We start from the raw sequence: 17,169 nt of genomic DNA on the forward strand, positions 1-17,169 counted from the left end.
AGGCTGGGAACAGGAAGGCTGAGAGGAGACACTGCCAGCCGCTGCCATGAGAAGCAACATATAAAGGTACTGGTAAGCCACGAGCCACGTGGCAAAGTATAGACTAACAGAAATGGGCTAAATATAAGAGTAAGAACTAGACAATTTATAGGCCTGAGCTAATGGCCAAGCAGTTTAAATAATATAAGTATCTGTATGATTATTTTATATGTGGGTTGTGGGACCACGGGGGCTTGGTGGAACCTGGAGAGAAGCTCTCCAACTACACATTAGTTTTCATATAATACATGAAAATTACATATAATGGCTTGAGGACTACAAACACAGAGTCCTACATAACTCCACCAAGTAGATATACCCACAACTTTTACCTTGCCACCAGAGTACTACATGTCCTGTGCACCTCCCCAGGTAGCACCATCCACTCCAGATGTGACTCCAGCACCTGTCATCTCTGGACTAACTTTGAACATTATGATCCTTCCATAGATGTCTGAATTTTGCAACTAGTACCTGTTAACTCTACAGAAAGCTTAATAATCTATACAAAGAAACTGCATCTAACCTTGTTTAAGCTATGGACTACTTCTTATGTCTTATTTGCACATCAAGACAAAGTGGTCCTAGGATTGAACTCCAAACACCACTCAGTTGGTTCAAAACCTGACAAGTTAGGGTAAGAATAAATAGAGATATAAATATTTATAAAGCACAGTGATGGATGTAGGAGACATATATCCACATCAAAAACAACCAAAAATGACCTGAGGTACCTAGATTCCATCAGAAAAATGAAAAGAATATAAGTAATCAAGACAATGTAAAAATTAAATTGCATAGTAATATTCCCTGAGAAAAACAGCTTATTGACTCACAGAGCAAAAATTTCAAAATAACAATTTCAAATATATTAAAAGAACTCAAAGAAGATATTAATTAAATGCCATCATGAAAACAACGTTGAATTAAATAAGGATGCAAGTAAAGATATGAAAAGAAAATTTAATAAAGGAAATAATTTATTTTTATTAATTAAATATGTTGTTTGACATTATTATATACGTGTAAAAATGTATTCTCATTTTCCACCATGGTCAACCCTTCTCATTCCTTAAAATTCTTTTTCCTACTTTCCTGTCTTTTGTTTTTTAGTCCAATTTCCTGCCTTGAGTTCCTGACCTAACTTCCATTCATGATGGACTTAATCTGTGAGGTGAAATAAACCCTATTATCCCCAAGATTTTTTTCTTTATTATTTGTTTATTTATTTTCAGTGTTTTATCACAATAGAAAGTCTAACTAAGACTAGAATCATTCACTAGAGTGTGGCCAATCTACCAGAAACCAAACACTTAAAGAAAACTGTTCTTCCCTTAGAATGTAGACTGGTCTTGTGCAAGCCACCACAGCTGCAATGAGTCCATGAGTTGAGGTAGTCATGTCATGTCCAAAAGATCCTGTTTTCTGTAGTCCCCTGGATCTTAAATGTTTTTGATGTTCTTTGAGTTTTTTTAATATAATTGAAATTGTTATGTTGAAATTATTGCCCTGTTAAATGTTCACGGACACTGTGATGGTCCATGAACTTTAAAAAAGTGGAGTGAGAGAGCCTTCCAGCACCTGACTGGACTAAGAGGTGAGTCTTTATCCTCATATCAGAACACCCCAGCCCCTAGGCTTTGGACCCAGGGGTACAACCCTGCACCCCTACATCCCCACCCATTACAGTTCCAGTTTCAGGCCAGTTGGCAGGCAGACCTCCTGCATACAGGTCAGACTACCACCATCCCCCATCAGATGCTGTAACCCAAGCCCCACCTCCCCCAAATCCCACCCACCCTCCAAGACTACAACTGTTCCCTGAGAGAGAACCTGCCAGCACCCACCTGGACTAAGAGGCCAGTTGGCAGGCGGTAGCTGGAGAGCTTTTCTCCAGGTCCCACCAAGACCTAGCGATCTGGTAACCCACTTATAAAATAATCACACAGACGCTTATATTATTTAAACTGTTTGGCCTAGTGGCTCAGGTTTCTTGCTATCTACTTCTTCTATCTTACATTAACCCATTTCTATTAATCTACACTTTGCCACATGGCTTGTAGTGTACTGGTACCTTACATCTCCCTTGTCATGGCGGCAGCTGGCACGTCTCCCTCCTCAGCCTTCCACTTCCCCAAATTCTCTTCTCTCTTGTACTACCTATACTTCCTGCCTGGCTACTGGCCAATCAGTGTTTTATTTACTAACCAATCAGAGGAACACATTTGGCATACAGAACATACCACTGCAGCAGGCAGACATCCTGCAGACAGGTCAGACTATCACCATCTACCACATGGTAAGACTGCAGCTACTCCCTGAAACAGAGCCCACTAGTGCCAGTTGGACTAAGAGCTGCTCCCTAAGACAAAAAGTCCATCAGCAGTAACTAGACCAAGAGCTCCCACTGGATCGAGAGTATCAGACCAAGAGAGACTACCTCAGACACAGACCCTGCTTGCTCCAGGTGAAGAAAGAGATGGGTAGATGCCAGTACAAAAATACAGTCAACAACATAAAAACCAATATGGCTCCATCAGAACCTACATCAGCAAGACCTGAACAACTCAACACAGAAGAAACAGAAGATATCTACCATAAAAATGAGTTTAAGAAGATATTAGAGACCTTAAAGGAGGAAATGAAAATTTCTCTTAAAGAAATTGAGGAAAGTAAAACAAAAAATGGGAAGAAATCAATAAATCCCATGAAAGCCAAGAGAAAGCAATTAAACAAGTGAGGGAAACAGTTCAAGATTTCAAAACTGAAATGGGGTCAATAAAGAAGACTCAAACTGAGGTAATTCTGGAAGTGGAAAAGCAGAGTAAATGAACAGGAACTACAGATGCAAGTATAACCAACAGAATGCAAAAGATGGAAGAGCAGATCTCTGGCGTTGAAGATACGGTAGAAGAAATAGATTCATCAGTCAAAGAAAACACTAAAACCAACAAAGTCATGACCCAAAGTGTCCAGGAAATTTGGGACACCATGAAAAGACCAAACCTAAGAATAATAGGGATAGAAGAAGAAGAATACCAATTCAAAGGCACAGAAAATATACTCAACAAAATCATAGAAGAAAACTTTCCCAAGCTAAAGAAGGAAATGCCTATAAAAATATAAGAAGGTTAAAGAACACCAAATAGACTGGATCCAAAAAAAAAGTCCCCTCACCACATAATAATTAAACCACTAAACATACAGAATAAAGAAAAAAATATTAAGAGCTGCAAAAGAAAAAGGTCAAGTAACCTATAAAGGCAGATCCATAAGAATAACACTTGAATTCTCAATGGAGACTCTAAAGGCCAGAAGGTCCTGGACAGATAGATGTTCAGCACATACTAAGAGACCATGGATGCCAACCCATACTATTATTCCCAACAAAACTCTCAATCAACATAAATGTAGTAAACAAAATATTCTATGATAAAACCAGATTTAAACAATATCTCTCCAAAAATCCAGCCCTACAGAAAGCACTCGAAGGAAAAGTCCAACCTAAGGAAGTTAGATACACCCATGAAAACACAGGCGATAGTCCAATACCAACAAAAACCAAAGAAGGGAAACATACAACACTACCACCAAAAAATAACAGGAATTAACAATAACTGGTCATTAATATCAATCAATATCAATGGTCTCAATTCACCTATAAAAAGACACAGGCTAACAGAATGGATACAAAAACAAGATCCATCCATTTGCTGCATACAAGAAACACACCTCAACTTCAAAGACAGCACCTCAGAATAAAAGTCTGGAAAAAGACATTCAAATCAAATGGATTTAAGAAGCAAACTGGTGTAGCTATCCTACTATCTAATAAAATAGACTTCAAACTAAAATCAATTGAAAGAGATCAGGAAGGACACTACATATTTATCACAGGGAAAATCTGACATGATGAAGTCTCAATTCTGAACATTTATGCCCCAAATACAAGGGCACCAACATTTGTAGTAAGAGTTTTCCTGCCTGGCCCACAGACAGGACAACTCTCTCTTACCCGCCTGTCCCACAGTCGCTCAGACCCAACCAAGAAAGCACACAGAGACTTATATTGTTTACAAACTGTATGGCTGTGGCAGGCTTCTTGTTATCTACTTCTTCTGTCTTAAATTAACCCATTTCTATTAATCTATACTTTGCCACATGGCTTGTGGCTTACCAGTGTCTTTACATGTTGCTTCTCATGGCAGTGTCTGGCAGTGTCTCTCCCCCAGCCTTTCACTTCCCAGAATTCTCTTCTCTCTTTTCCCACCTATACTTCCTGCCTGGCCACTGGCGAAACAGCATTTAGAAGCATTACTAAAGCTTAGATCGCACATCAAACCCCATACACTAGTGGTGGGAGACTTCAACACCCCACTCTCACCAGTGGACAAGTCTGCCAGAGAGAAACTTAACAGAGAAATAAGGGAACTAAAAGACATTATGGCTCAAATAGACTTAATAGATATCTACAGAATATTCCACCCTAACACAAAAGAATATACCTTCTTTTCAGGACTCCATGGAACCTTCTCCAAAATTGACCACATGCTTGGTCACAAACCTAATCTCAACAGATACAAAAAAATTGAAATAACCTCCTGTGTCTTATCAGACCACCATGGCTTAAAGTTAGATTTCAACAACAAAAATTACAAAAAGCCTACAATCTCATGGAAACTGAATAATGCCCAAATGAATCACCAATGGGTCAAGGAAGAAATAAAGAAACTAAAGATTTCCTAGACTTCAATGAAAATGAATGTACAACATACCCAAACTTATGGGACTAAGAGGAAAATTCATAGCTCTAAATGCCCACATTAAGAAATTGGGGGCTGGAGAGATGGCTCAGAGGTTAAGAGCACCAACTGCTCTTCCAGAGGTCCTGATTTTAATTCCCAGCAACCACATGGTGGCTCAGAACCATCTGTAATGATATCTGGTACCCTCTTCTGTGTACATAAATAAATAAATTTTAAAAAAAAGAAATAAGAGAAATCTCAGACCAGTGACTTAACAGCACAACTGAAAGCTCTAGAATGAGAACAAGCAAACTCACACAGGAGAAACAGACACCAGGAAATAATCAAATTGAGGGATGATATCAATAAAATAGAAACAAAGAGAGTAATACAAAGAATCAATGAAACAAAGAGTTGGTTCAATGAGAAAATCAACAAGATAGATAATCTGTTATCCAAATTAACCAAAAAGCGGAGAGAGAGAGCCTCCAAATTAACAAAATCAAAAATGAAAAAGAGGACATAAAACAGACAATGAGGAAATCAAGAGAATCATCAGGTTATACTTCAAAAACTTGTACTCCACAAAATTGGAAAATCTGAAAGATATGTAACATTTTCTGGATAGGTACCAAATACCAAAGTTAAATCAAGACCAATAAACTATTTAAATAAACCAATAACCCCTAAGGAAATAGAAATGGTCATTAAAAGTCTGCCATGCAGGGCTAGAGAGATGGCTCAGAGATTAAGAGCACAGACTGCTCTTCCAGAGGTCCTGAGTTCAATTCCCAGCAACCACAAGGGTGGCTCACAACGATCTGTAATGATATATGTTGCTCTCTTCTGGACTGTAGTCATATATAATAAATAAATAAATCTTAAAAACGTCTCACATGCAAAAAAAGGCAAGGACCAGATGGTTTCAGTACAGAATTCTACCAGATTTTCAAAGAAGAGCTAATACCAATACTCTTTAAATTTTTCCATACCATAGAAACAAAAGGAACAACACCAAATTCTTTTTATGAGGTTACAGTTACCCTGATACCCAAACCACACAAAGATGCAACAAAGAAAAAGAATTACATACCAATGTCTTTCATGAACATTGATGCAAAAATACCCAATAAAATACTGGCTAACTGAATCCAGGAACACATCAAAAAAATTATCCACCATGACCAAGTAGGCTTTATCATAGAGATGCAAGGATGGTTTAACATAGGAAAATCTGTCAACGTAATACACCATATAAACAAACTGAAAGAAAAAAAAAACACATGATCATCTCATTGGATGCTGAAAAAGCCTTTGGCAAAATCAAACACCCCTTCATGATAAAGGTTCTAGAGAGATCAGGAATACAAGAAACATACCTAAACATATTAAAGGCAATTTATAGCAAGCCTCTAGCCAACATCAAATTAAATGGAGAGAAACTCAAAACAATACCACTAAAATCAGGAACAAGACAAGGCTGTCCCCTCTCCCCATATTTACTCAATATAGCACTTGAAGTTCTAGCTAGAGCAAAAACAAAAGGAGCTCAAAGGGATACAAATTGGAAAGGAAGAAGTCAAACTTTCATTATTTGCAGACAATATGATAGTATACATAAGTGACCCCAAAAATTCTACCAGGGAACTCCTACAGCTGATAAAATCCTTCAGTAGGGTGGCAGGATACAAGGTTAACTAAAAAAAAAATCTGTAGCCCTCCTATATACAAATGAAAACGGGGCTGAGAAAGAAACCTGAGAAACATCACCCTTTATAATAGCCAAAAATGATATAAAATACCTTGGGGTAACTCTAAGCAAGTGAAAGACCTGTATGATAAGAACTTTAAGTCTCTGAAGAAAGAAATTAAAGAAGATATCAGAAAATGGAAAGATCTCCCATGCTCATTGATAGGTAGAATCAACATAGTAAAAATGGCAATGTTACCAAAAGCAATCTACAGATTCAATGCAATCCCCATCAAAATACCAACACAATTATTCACAGACTTGGAAAGAATAATACTTAACTTTATATGGAAAAACAAAAAAACCTAGGATAGCTAAAAGAATCCTGTATGATAAAGCAACCTCTGTGGGCATCATGATCACTGACCTCAAGCTCTACTATAGAGCAATAGTAATAAAAAAAACAGCTTGGTACTGGCATAAAATCCCACATGTGGACCAATGGAATAGAATTTGAAGACCCTGAAATTAATCCATACACCTATGAACATATGATTTTTGACAAAGAAGCCAAAACAGTACCATGAGAAAAAGAAAGCATCTTCAACAAATGGTGCTGGCATAACTGGATTTCAATGTGTAGAAGGCTGCAAATAGATCCATATCTGTCACCATGTACAAAACTCAAGTCCAAGTGGATCAAAACATCAACATAAATCCAGTTACACTGAACTTGATAGGAGAGACAGTAGGAAGTAGTTTTGAAAGCATTGGCACAGGAGACCACTTCCTAAACATAACAAAAGTAGCACAGACACTGAGACTGACAATTAATAAATAGGACCTACTGAAACTGAGAAGCTTTTGTAGAGCAAAGGACACGATCAACAAGACAGCCTGCAGAATGGGAAAAGATCTTCACGAACCCCACATCTGACAGAGGGCTGATCTCCAAAATATATAAAGAACTCAAAAACCTAGACATCAAAATACTGAACAATCCATTTAAAAAATGGGCTACATAGCTTAACAGAGAATTCTCAACAGAAGAATCTCAAATAGCCAAAAGACATTTAATGAAATGCTCAACATCCTTAGTCATCAGGGAAATGAAAATCAAAACCACTCTGAGATACCATCTTACACCTGTTGGAATGGCTAAGATATAAAACACTGAAGACAGCTTATGTTGGAGAGGATGTGGAACAGGGGGAACTCTCCTCTACTGTTGGTGGGAATGTAAACTTGTATGGCCACTCTGGAAATCAGTATGGTGGTTTCTATGAAAATTGGGAATAAGTCTTCTTCAAGACCCAGTTATACCAGTCTTGGGCATATACCCAAGGAATGCTCAATCTTACCACAAGGACACATGCTCAACTATGTTCATAGCAGCATTATTCATAATAGCAAGAACCTGGAAACAACCTAGATGCCCCTCAACTGAAGAATGGATAAATAAAATATGGCACATATACACAAAGGAGTACTACTCAGCAATAAAAACAATGATATCATGAAATTTGCATGCAAATGGATGGAACTAGAAAATATCATCCTGAGTGAGGTAACCCAGACTCAAAGGACAAACAAAGTATGTACTCACTCATAAGTGGATATAGTGGGTAGCCATCCCAGCCTTGGCCTGGAAGTTCCAACTCCCATTGAGGCTTCGGTAATGGTCATGCCTACAAGGCAGGGCTAAGGGAGGAAGCTGACGACCCAGGATCGAGAGGAGAGGTGTCTCTTGGTTCTGGGACCCTGGACGCTGGAGGTAGACCTAAAAGAGTTCTCCAGAGATCACCGCTGGTCTGTGCCGTACTTTTGCCAGAACCTACAACCTATCCCTTCATTTGTAAGTTACCCCACAAAATAAACCTCCCTTTTAACTATGTGTAGTGGCCTTAATAATTTCACCAATAAGTAGATACTAAATGGGAGGGAACTTATGGCCAGACTGCAACCCACAACTCCAGAGAGGCTAGCTAACAGGGAAAGACCCTAGGAGGGACACATGGATGACCCTGTGAAGGAGAAGTGGATGAGATCTACATGAGTGGACTGGGTATGGGTGGTGGCAGAGGGCAAGGAGTGGGGGGATGCAAACATAGGGAAATGGGAGGGTCAAGCTGGAACAGAGACAGAGTGGGAGGGCAGGGAGGAAGATACCATGATAGATGAGAACATCATGGGAATAGGAAGAGGCAGGGTGCTGGGGAGGCTCTCAGGAATCCACAAGGTTGATCCCACCTTGCTGGCAGTGGTCCAGAGGGTGCCTGGACTTGTCTACTCTGGTGACCAGCCTAGCAGATAACCTAGATGTCATCATGGAGCCTTTTCCAATGACTGATGGAGGCAGATGCAGAGATCCACGGCCAGGTACCAGGCTGAGCTCTGGGAATCCAATTAATGAGAGAGAGGAGAGATTTTGCAGGAGAGGGATGTCAAGATCATGATGGGCCACACTAGTAGTGGAGGCCCATAAACTGTGGACTGGTGGCCGTGGAGCCCCCATGGGATTGGACTAGGCCCTCTGGATATGGAAGTCGATTGTTTGGCTCGAACTGTTTGGGGGGCACCCAGGCAGGGGGATTGGGATCTGTTCCTGGTCTATGGGCAGGCTTCTGGAGCCTGGTACTTGTGGTATGACACCTTGCACAGTCTTGGTGCAGTGGGAAGAGGCTTAGACCTGCCTAGGCTCAGTGTGCTGGACTCTGCTGATTCCCCATGGGAGACTTCGATTTGGGGGATGTGGGGATGCAGGGTGGCTTGGGAAGGAGGGTTGGGTGTGGGAGGAGGTTGGAGGGTGGATCTGTGGAGAGTATGTGGAGTGAGTAGAAATTTCCTTAAGAAAAATTTAAAAAGTAAATAAATAAGTAAAATTTTAAAAAAATCCATTATCACTAAACACATATTTATCCAACTGTTTAAGCCCATATTGATTGCAATTTGGGAAAGTGCTTCATTTATATTATCCCATTTGAGACTCACAGGATCAGGAATAAGGACAATGGTATAGATAAAGAAATTTAGCCTTGAAAACATTACCCTGCCCTACCTAATAACAAACAACTTGGAAAAGCTTGAGGTAGAATTCAAAACTCAGGACTGAATCAGCATCTTATTTAATCAATGTCATATTTTATGATCATCTCTACAATTTTATCTGGATATGTTAATTGTACAAAGCAGTGCATTTCACAATGAAATTTCTACCTTACTTTCTTTCCCTACATTCTTTCCATATATAAGAAAGTCATGTCATATTTGTCTTTATTAAACTAGCTTACTTCACGTAACATATACATCCCTGGGTCTATCCATTTTCCTGAAAACAACATAATTTCAGTCTTCATTAAGGTAGAGTAAAACTTGTGTGTGTGTGTGTGTGTGTGTGTGTGTGTGTGTGTGTGTGTCTCCAGTCATTCACTGATGAAGGCCTAGGCTGATTCCACAATTTTACTATTGTAACTAGTGCCTCATTAAACATAGATATACAGGTATCTGTACTATATGCTGTTGTTCTTTTCAGTATATAGTTACAGTTAGGACAACTGGTTCATATAAAAGTTCTGTTTTTCACTATTTAATCTCTATATTGATTTTCACAATAGTATAATCACTATTGTGATTAATTTATAGTCCTACCTTTGAAGTAAATATTTAAAAACATCCATTTTATTATTTTGTGAGAAATTCATACATGAATAGCATATTTACAACATTTCCATTCCACATTACCTTCCAATTACCCTCTGCTTCCCACTTCCTCTTAACTTCATGACCTCTTCTTCTTTAATTGTTATTGATACATATGTATATATAAGTATATCCTCCTGAGTTCATTTAGTGTTAGTCATGTGTATAGGTGTTTAGGTTTGACCACTTGGGATTGGATAACCTACAAGGGACTCATTCCTGGAGAAGATGGATTTTTCCCTCTCTTATTAGTCATTAATTATCTGTAGTTTTTCATCTAGCGGTGGTGTATTTAATTTTTTCTTTGTTTCTTTCTTCTTTGTTTCTTTCTTTTTTGGTAGGGCATGTTTAATTCTCTCATATATTACATCCTTGGAGGGGGTCATCCCTCACTACCACATTTTCCCAGAGTACTCTTGAGTAGGAGTAGCAGGAAATATTAGTTAGAAGGATAGAGGGGAGAGAAACAGATAGAAAATACAGGATAGTCTTGAGAGGGCCTCGATTCTAATCTACCAGGCCTTGACTGTCTTTGCCCTAGGGTATTTAAAGGAATGACAATGGGTGGAGCAAAAGACCTCCCCCCAGCACAGCCAAGTGCAGACCATCTCAGACACCTGCACTCAGGCCTGTGGTCCAATCATTATCTCTATGCAGACCTGCTGGGTAAAGCTACTAGGAAACCTAAAAATGGGCTCCAACACACCCTAACCTCAGTTCCCCCCCCCCCAGTTTATCTCCTCTACCTCCCTTCTCTACACAGTTTACTTCTCCTCTGTCTCCCTTCAGAAAAGGGCAGGCATCACAGGGATACCAACCAATGATAGCATATAAAGTTGCAAAAAGACCAGACACATTCACTCATATTAAGGCTGGATAAGGCAACCCAGCAGGAGGAAAAGGGTCCCCAAAACAGTACAAAGTGTAAGAACCAACCCCTGTTCCCACTGTTTGGAACCATACAAGGCTAAGCTATGCAACCAAACATAAGCAGAGTGCCTAGGTCAGACACATACAGGGTTCCTGTTTGTTGGGTCAGTTTCTGTGAGCCATGCATGATCAGGTTAGTTGATTCTGTGGGTTTTCTTGTAGTGTCCTTGAGCCCTATTGCTCCTACAATATTTTCTCATCCTCTTCACAGGGATTCCCCAAGCTCTACTAATGTTTGCCTGTGGATCTCTCCATCCTCTCCCACAAGCTGCTGGATGAAATCTCTGATGATGATTATGCTAGGCTCCTATCTACAAGTATAACAGAACATTATTAAGAATTATTTCATTGACTTTTTCCCAGTTGTGTTTGGTTCTATCCTAGGTCTCTGGAGTATCCAGCCTCTGGTTCCTGGCCCTCCAGGCAGTGTCATGGATGGGTCTTGAGCTGGATCAGTCATTGGTTGGCCACTTCCACAACGTCTATGTTACTTTTACCCAAGTACATCTTGCATGCAGGACAAATTGTAGCCTGCTGGTAGATGTCTTTCTGTATGCTGTGAATATACGTTGTTGCCATTGGTTGGTAAATAAGCTGCTTTCGCCTATGGCTAGGTAGCTTAGAAACAGGCAAGAAATCCAAGGAGAGAGACAGAAAGAAGAATGACAGAGGAGAAGAGACACCAGCCTGCTGCCCAAGGAACAACATGCCAGCACACCAATAAGCCACAAAATACGTGGTAAAACATAAATTAATAAAAATGGGTTAATTTAAGATATAAGAGGTAGCTAGCAAGAGGCCTGCCATAGACCATGCAATTGGTAATTAATTTTAAGCCTCTGAATAATTATTTTATAAGTGACTGAGGGACCATGTGGCTGGGCAGGACTGGAGAAACCTTCCAGCTACATTTGGCACCCAATGTGGGGCATGCACCCATGACCCTGAGATTGGGAGTCTCATCCTCTACCAACTGAGCTAGCTGGGTGGGATTGGAGAAACCTTCCAGCTACAGTAGGTCAAAGATTTTGTGGCTGGTTTGGTGTCCCAATTCCTCCACTGGAAGACTTGCCTGGTTACAGGAGATGGCCCGTTCAGGCTCTGTATCCTTCAATACTAGGAGTCTTACCTAGGGCCACACTCATAGATTCCTGGGAGTTTCTATTGCACTAAGTTTCTACCTTACCCCCGAAATACCTCCCAATTCCAGTTGTCTCTCCAGGTATTCTCTCCCTCCATCCTCCCCTTCACCTAATCTTTCCTGTTCCCATGTCTACCCACCCCCATGCCACCCATGAAATCTAGTCTATTTTCCCTCTCCAGGGAGATTCATGTGTCCCCCCCTTGAGCACCCTTTATTACTTAGCTGCTCTGGGTCTCTGGATTGTAGCATGATTATCCTTTACTTTAGAGCTAATATCCACTTATAAGTGAATACATTTAATATCTGTCTTTCTGTATCTGGGTTACCTCATTTGGGATGATTTTTAACCAGTTCCATCATTTTCCTTCAAATTTCATGATGTTATTTTTTTTTAACAGTTTTTAATTCACTGTGTAAATGTACCATAATTTCTTTATCCATTCTTTGGTTGAGGGATATTTGGGTTGTTTCCATTTTGAATAAAGCCTCTGTGAATACAGTTGAGCAAATATCCTTGTGATAGGATGGAGCTTCCTTTTGGTATATGCTTAAGAGTGCTATAGCTGGATCTTGAGGTAGATCAATTTCCAACTTTCTGAGGAACCACATATTGATTTTGATAGTGACTGTACAAGTTTGCACTTCCACCAGCAATGGAGGAGTGTTCCTTTTGCTCTCCTTTGATGTGGGGTTGGTGAAGATCTTTACCCATTCTGCAGACTGTCATTTTGTCCTATTGATTGTATCCTTTGCCTTTCAGAACCTTTTCAGTTTCATGTGGTCCCATTTATTAAATGTCAATCTTAATGCCTACACTATTGATGTTCTGTTCAAGAAGTTGTCTCCTGTGCTAATGTGTTCAGGGCTATTCTCCACTTACTCTTCCATCAGAGTTAGTGTATCTGGATTTATGTTGACATCTTTGATCTACTTGAACTTGAATTTTGTGCAGGGTGATAGATATGGATCTATTTGCATTCTTCTACATGCTTACATCCAGTTAGACCAGCTCAATTTGTTGGGGATGATTTCTTTTTTTCATTGTATATTTCTGGCTTCTTTATTAAAAAAAAGAATCAGGTGTCCATAGGTGTGAGGGTTTACAACTGTGTCTTCAATTTGACTCCATTGATCAACCTGTCTGTTTTTATGCCAATACTATGTAGTTTTTATTACTATAACCCTGTAGTAGAGCTTGAAATCATGGATGGTGAAACCTCCAGAAGTTCTTTTATTGTAAAGAGTTGTTTTAGTTATTTGGGGGTTTTGTTTTTCCATACGAAGTTGAGTAGTGTTCTTTCAGGGTCTGTAAAGAAATGTATTGGGATTTTGATGGGGATTGTGCTGAATCTGTAGATTGTTATTGGCAAGATGGCCATTTTTACTATATTAATCCTACAGATCATTGAGCATGGGAGATATTTCCATCTTCTGATATCTTCTTCAATTTCTTTCTTCAAATACTTGAAATTCTTGTCATACAGACCTTTCACTTGCTTAGTTAGAGTTACACCAAGATATTTTATATTATTCATAACTATTGTGAAGGGTATTGTTGCTCTGATTTTTTTCTCAGCATATTTATCTTTTATATATAGGATCACTACTGATTTTTTTTTTAGTTAATCTTATATCCAGCCATTTCATTGAAGGTATTTATCAGCTATAGAAGTTGTTTCTTATGTATACTATCATATCACCTACCAATAATGATATTTTGACTTCATCCTTTACAGTTTGTATCCCTTTGATCTTTTAGTTGTCTTATTGCTCTAGTTAGATCTTCAATTACCATATTGAATAGATATGGAGAGAGTAGACAGACAGCCTTGTCTTGTTCCTGATTTTAATGGAATTGCATTGAGTTTCTCTTCATTTAATTTGATGTTAGCTATCAGTTTGCTACAGATTGCCTTTATTATGTTTAAGTATGTCCCTTGTATCCTTTGTTTCTCTAAGGCTTTTGGATGTTGGATTTTGCCAAAGGCTTTCTCAACATCTAATGAGGTGATCATGTTTTCTTTTTCTTTCAGTTTGTTTATATGGTGGATTACATTGACAGATTTTCATGTTTTGAACCACCCCTGCATCACTGGGATGAAGCCTACTTGATCTTTTTTATGTGTGGATGGAGTTTGCCAGTAATTTATTGAGTGTTTTTGAATTAGTAATTCTCTTCCTTTTATGATTCTTTGTTTGATTTGAATATCAGGGTGACTGTAGCCTCATAAAATGAATTGGGCAATATTTCTTCTGTTTCTATTTTGTGGAATAAATTTGAGGAGTACTGGTGTTAGCTCTTCTTTGAAAGTCTGGTAGAATTTTGAGCTGAAACTGTATGACCTTGTGCTTTTTTGGTTTTTAGACTTTTAATGACAGCTTCTATTTCCTTAGGGGTAATAAGTCTATTTAAATTGTTTATTTGATCTTGATTTAACTTTGGTAAGTGATATTGATCAAGAAAATTGTTTATTTAATTTGGATTTTTCAGTTTTGTGGAGTACTAATTTTTGAAATATGACTTAATGAATTCTTAGATTTCCTTGGTGTCTATTGTTATGTCTCATCTCTTTATTTCTGTTTTTTAAAATCTGAGTATTCCCTCTGTGTCTTTTAGTGAGTTTGGATAATAGTCTATCTTGTTGATTTTCTCAAAGAAACAACTATTTTGTTGATTATTTATATTGTTCTCTTTGTTTCTATTTTGTTGATTTCAGCCCCTGAAATTGATTATGTCCTGCCATCTACTGCTCTTGGGTGTATTTGCTTCTTTTTGTTCTATAGCTTTCAGGGGTGCTGTTAATTTGCTAGTATGATCTCTCTCTAATTTCTCTATGAAGGCACTTAGTACTAAGAACTTTCCTCTTAGCACTGCTTTTATTGCATCCTGTAAATTTGGGTATGCTTTGCATTCATTTCTGTTGAATTTTAGGAAGTCTTCAATTTCTTTATTTCTTTCTTGACATAGTAGTCCTTCATTAGAGAGTTGTTCAGTTTTTATAAGTTTTGGGCTTTCTGTTGTTGAAATCCAGTTTTAAGCTGTAGTGACCTGATAAGATAAAGGAGGTTACTTCAATTTTCTTATATCTGTTGAGACTTACTTTGTGACCAAGTATGTTTATTTTGGAGAAATTTCTGTGAAGTGATGAGAAGGTATAGTCTTTTGTGTTTGGATGAGATATTCTGTAGATATCTGTTAGGTCCATTGAGTTATAAAGGTCTGTTAGCTCCATTATTTCTCTGCTTAGTTTATGTCTGGGTGATCTGTCCATTGGTGAGAATAGGTTATTGATGTCTCTTATTAGTGTGTGTGGCTCAATGTGTGATTTAAACTTTAGTAACATTTCCTTTACAAATGTGGGTGCCCTTGCATTTGAGGCAGAAATGCTCAGGATTGAGAAGTAGTCTTGGTGGATTTTTTCCTTTGATGAGTATGAAGTGTCCTTCTCCATTTCTTTAATTTTGGTTTGAAGTCTATTTTGTTAGATACTAAAATTGCTACACCAGCTTGCTTCTTAGACCCATTTTCTTTGATAATCTTTTTCAAACTCTTTACTCTGAGGAAATGTCTATCTTTGATATTGAGGTATGTTTCTTGTATGTAGCAGAAGAATGGATCCATTCTGTTAGTCTGTCTTTTTATTGGGGAGAATTGAGTCCATTGATACTGAGAGATATCAAAGACCAATTATTGCTGATTTGATTCCTTTTTTTTTGGTTTGGCGTGTGTGTGTGTGTGTGTGTGTGTGTGTGTGTGTGTGTGTGTGTGTCCCTTCATTTGATTTTGCTGGTGTGAGACTATTTATTTCCTGTGTTTTCATGGGTATAGTTAGGCTCCTTGAGTTGGAGTTTTCCTTCTAGTACCATATATAGGGCTGGATTTGTGGATAGATACTGTTTAAATTTGGGTTTGTCATAGAACATCTTCTTTAACCCATATACTGTGATTGGAATTTTTGCTGGTCATAGTAGTGTGGGCTGGCATCTGTGGTCCCTTATAGTTTGCAAGACATTTGTTCAGGCCCACATGGCTTTTAAAATCTCCCTTGAGAAGTTGAGTGTAATTCTAAGTCTGCCTTTATATGTTACTTGGCCTTTGCAGCTTTTAATACTCTTTCTTGGTAATGTATGTTTTGATTATTATGTAGCAGGGGGACTTTATTTTTCTGGTACAACCTATTTGATGTTCTGAAAGCTTCATTTACCTTTATAAGCATGTTCTTAAAGTTAAGAAAATATTTCTTCTATGATTTTTTAAAAAATATTTTCTGGACCTTTGAGCTGGGATTCTTCTCCTTCTATTTATATTATTCATAGGTTTTATCTTTGCACAGTGTCCCAGATTTCCTGGATGTTTTGTGTCAGGAATATTTTAGATTTAACATTTACTTTGACCAATGTATTAGTTTCTTCTCTCTTGATTCTGTTGGTGATGATTGTGTCTGTAGTCCCTTTTTGCTTACCTAGATTTTCTATTTCGAGAATTCCCTCAGTTTGTATTTTTTTTATTGCTTCTATTTCCATCTTCCTGTCTTGAATGGTTTTATTCATTTCCTTCACCCATTTGTTTGTTTGATTTCTTGTCTTTCTTTAAAAATTTATTCTCCCATTGTTTGTTTTTGTTTTCCTGGATTTCTTTAAGGGATTTATTCATTTCCTCCTTAAGGACCTCTATCATCTTCATAAGTTGGTTTTTAAGGTCATTTTCTTGTGCTTCATCTGTGTTGGAATATTCAGGGATTTTTGTAGTACCATATTGCTCTGAGTGTTGGCCTCTAGTCATCGGGATTTGGGGTAATTTCTGAGTTTGTCTTTGTTGGATGGGTATTTTCCTTGAGTTCTGTTTTCTCTCTAGTCTTCTAGCCTGTGGTTCTGGTGACAGTGCAGCATCTGGTCCAGTAGGGTTCCTCTGCTAGGTTTTT

This window comes from Onychomys torridus, chromosome X (assembly GCF_903995425.1).
Source record: "Onychomys torridus chromosome X, mOncTor1.1, whole genome shotgun sequence".
Classification (NCBI taxonomy): domain Eukaryota; kingdom Metazoa; phylum Chordata; class Mammalia; order Rodentia; family Cricetidae; genus Onychomys; species Onychomys torridus.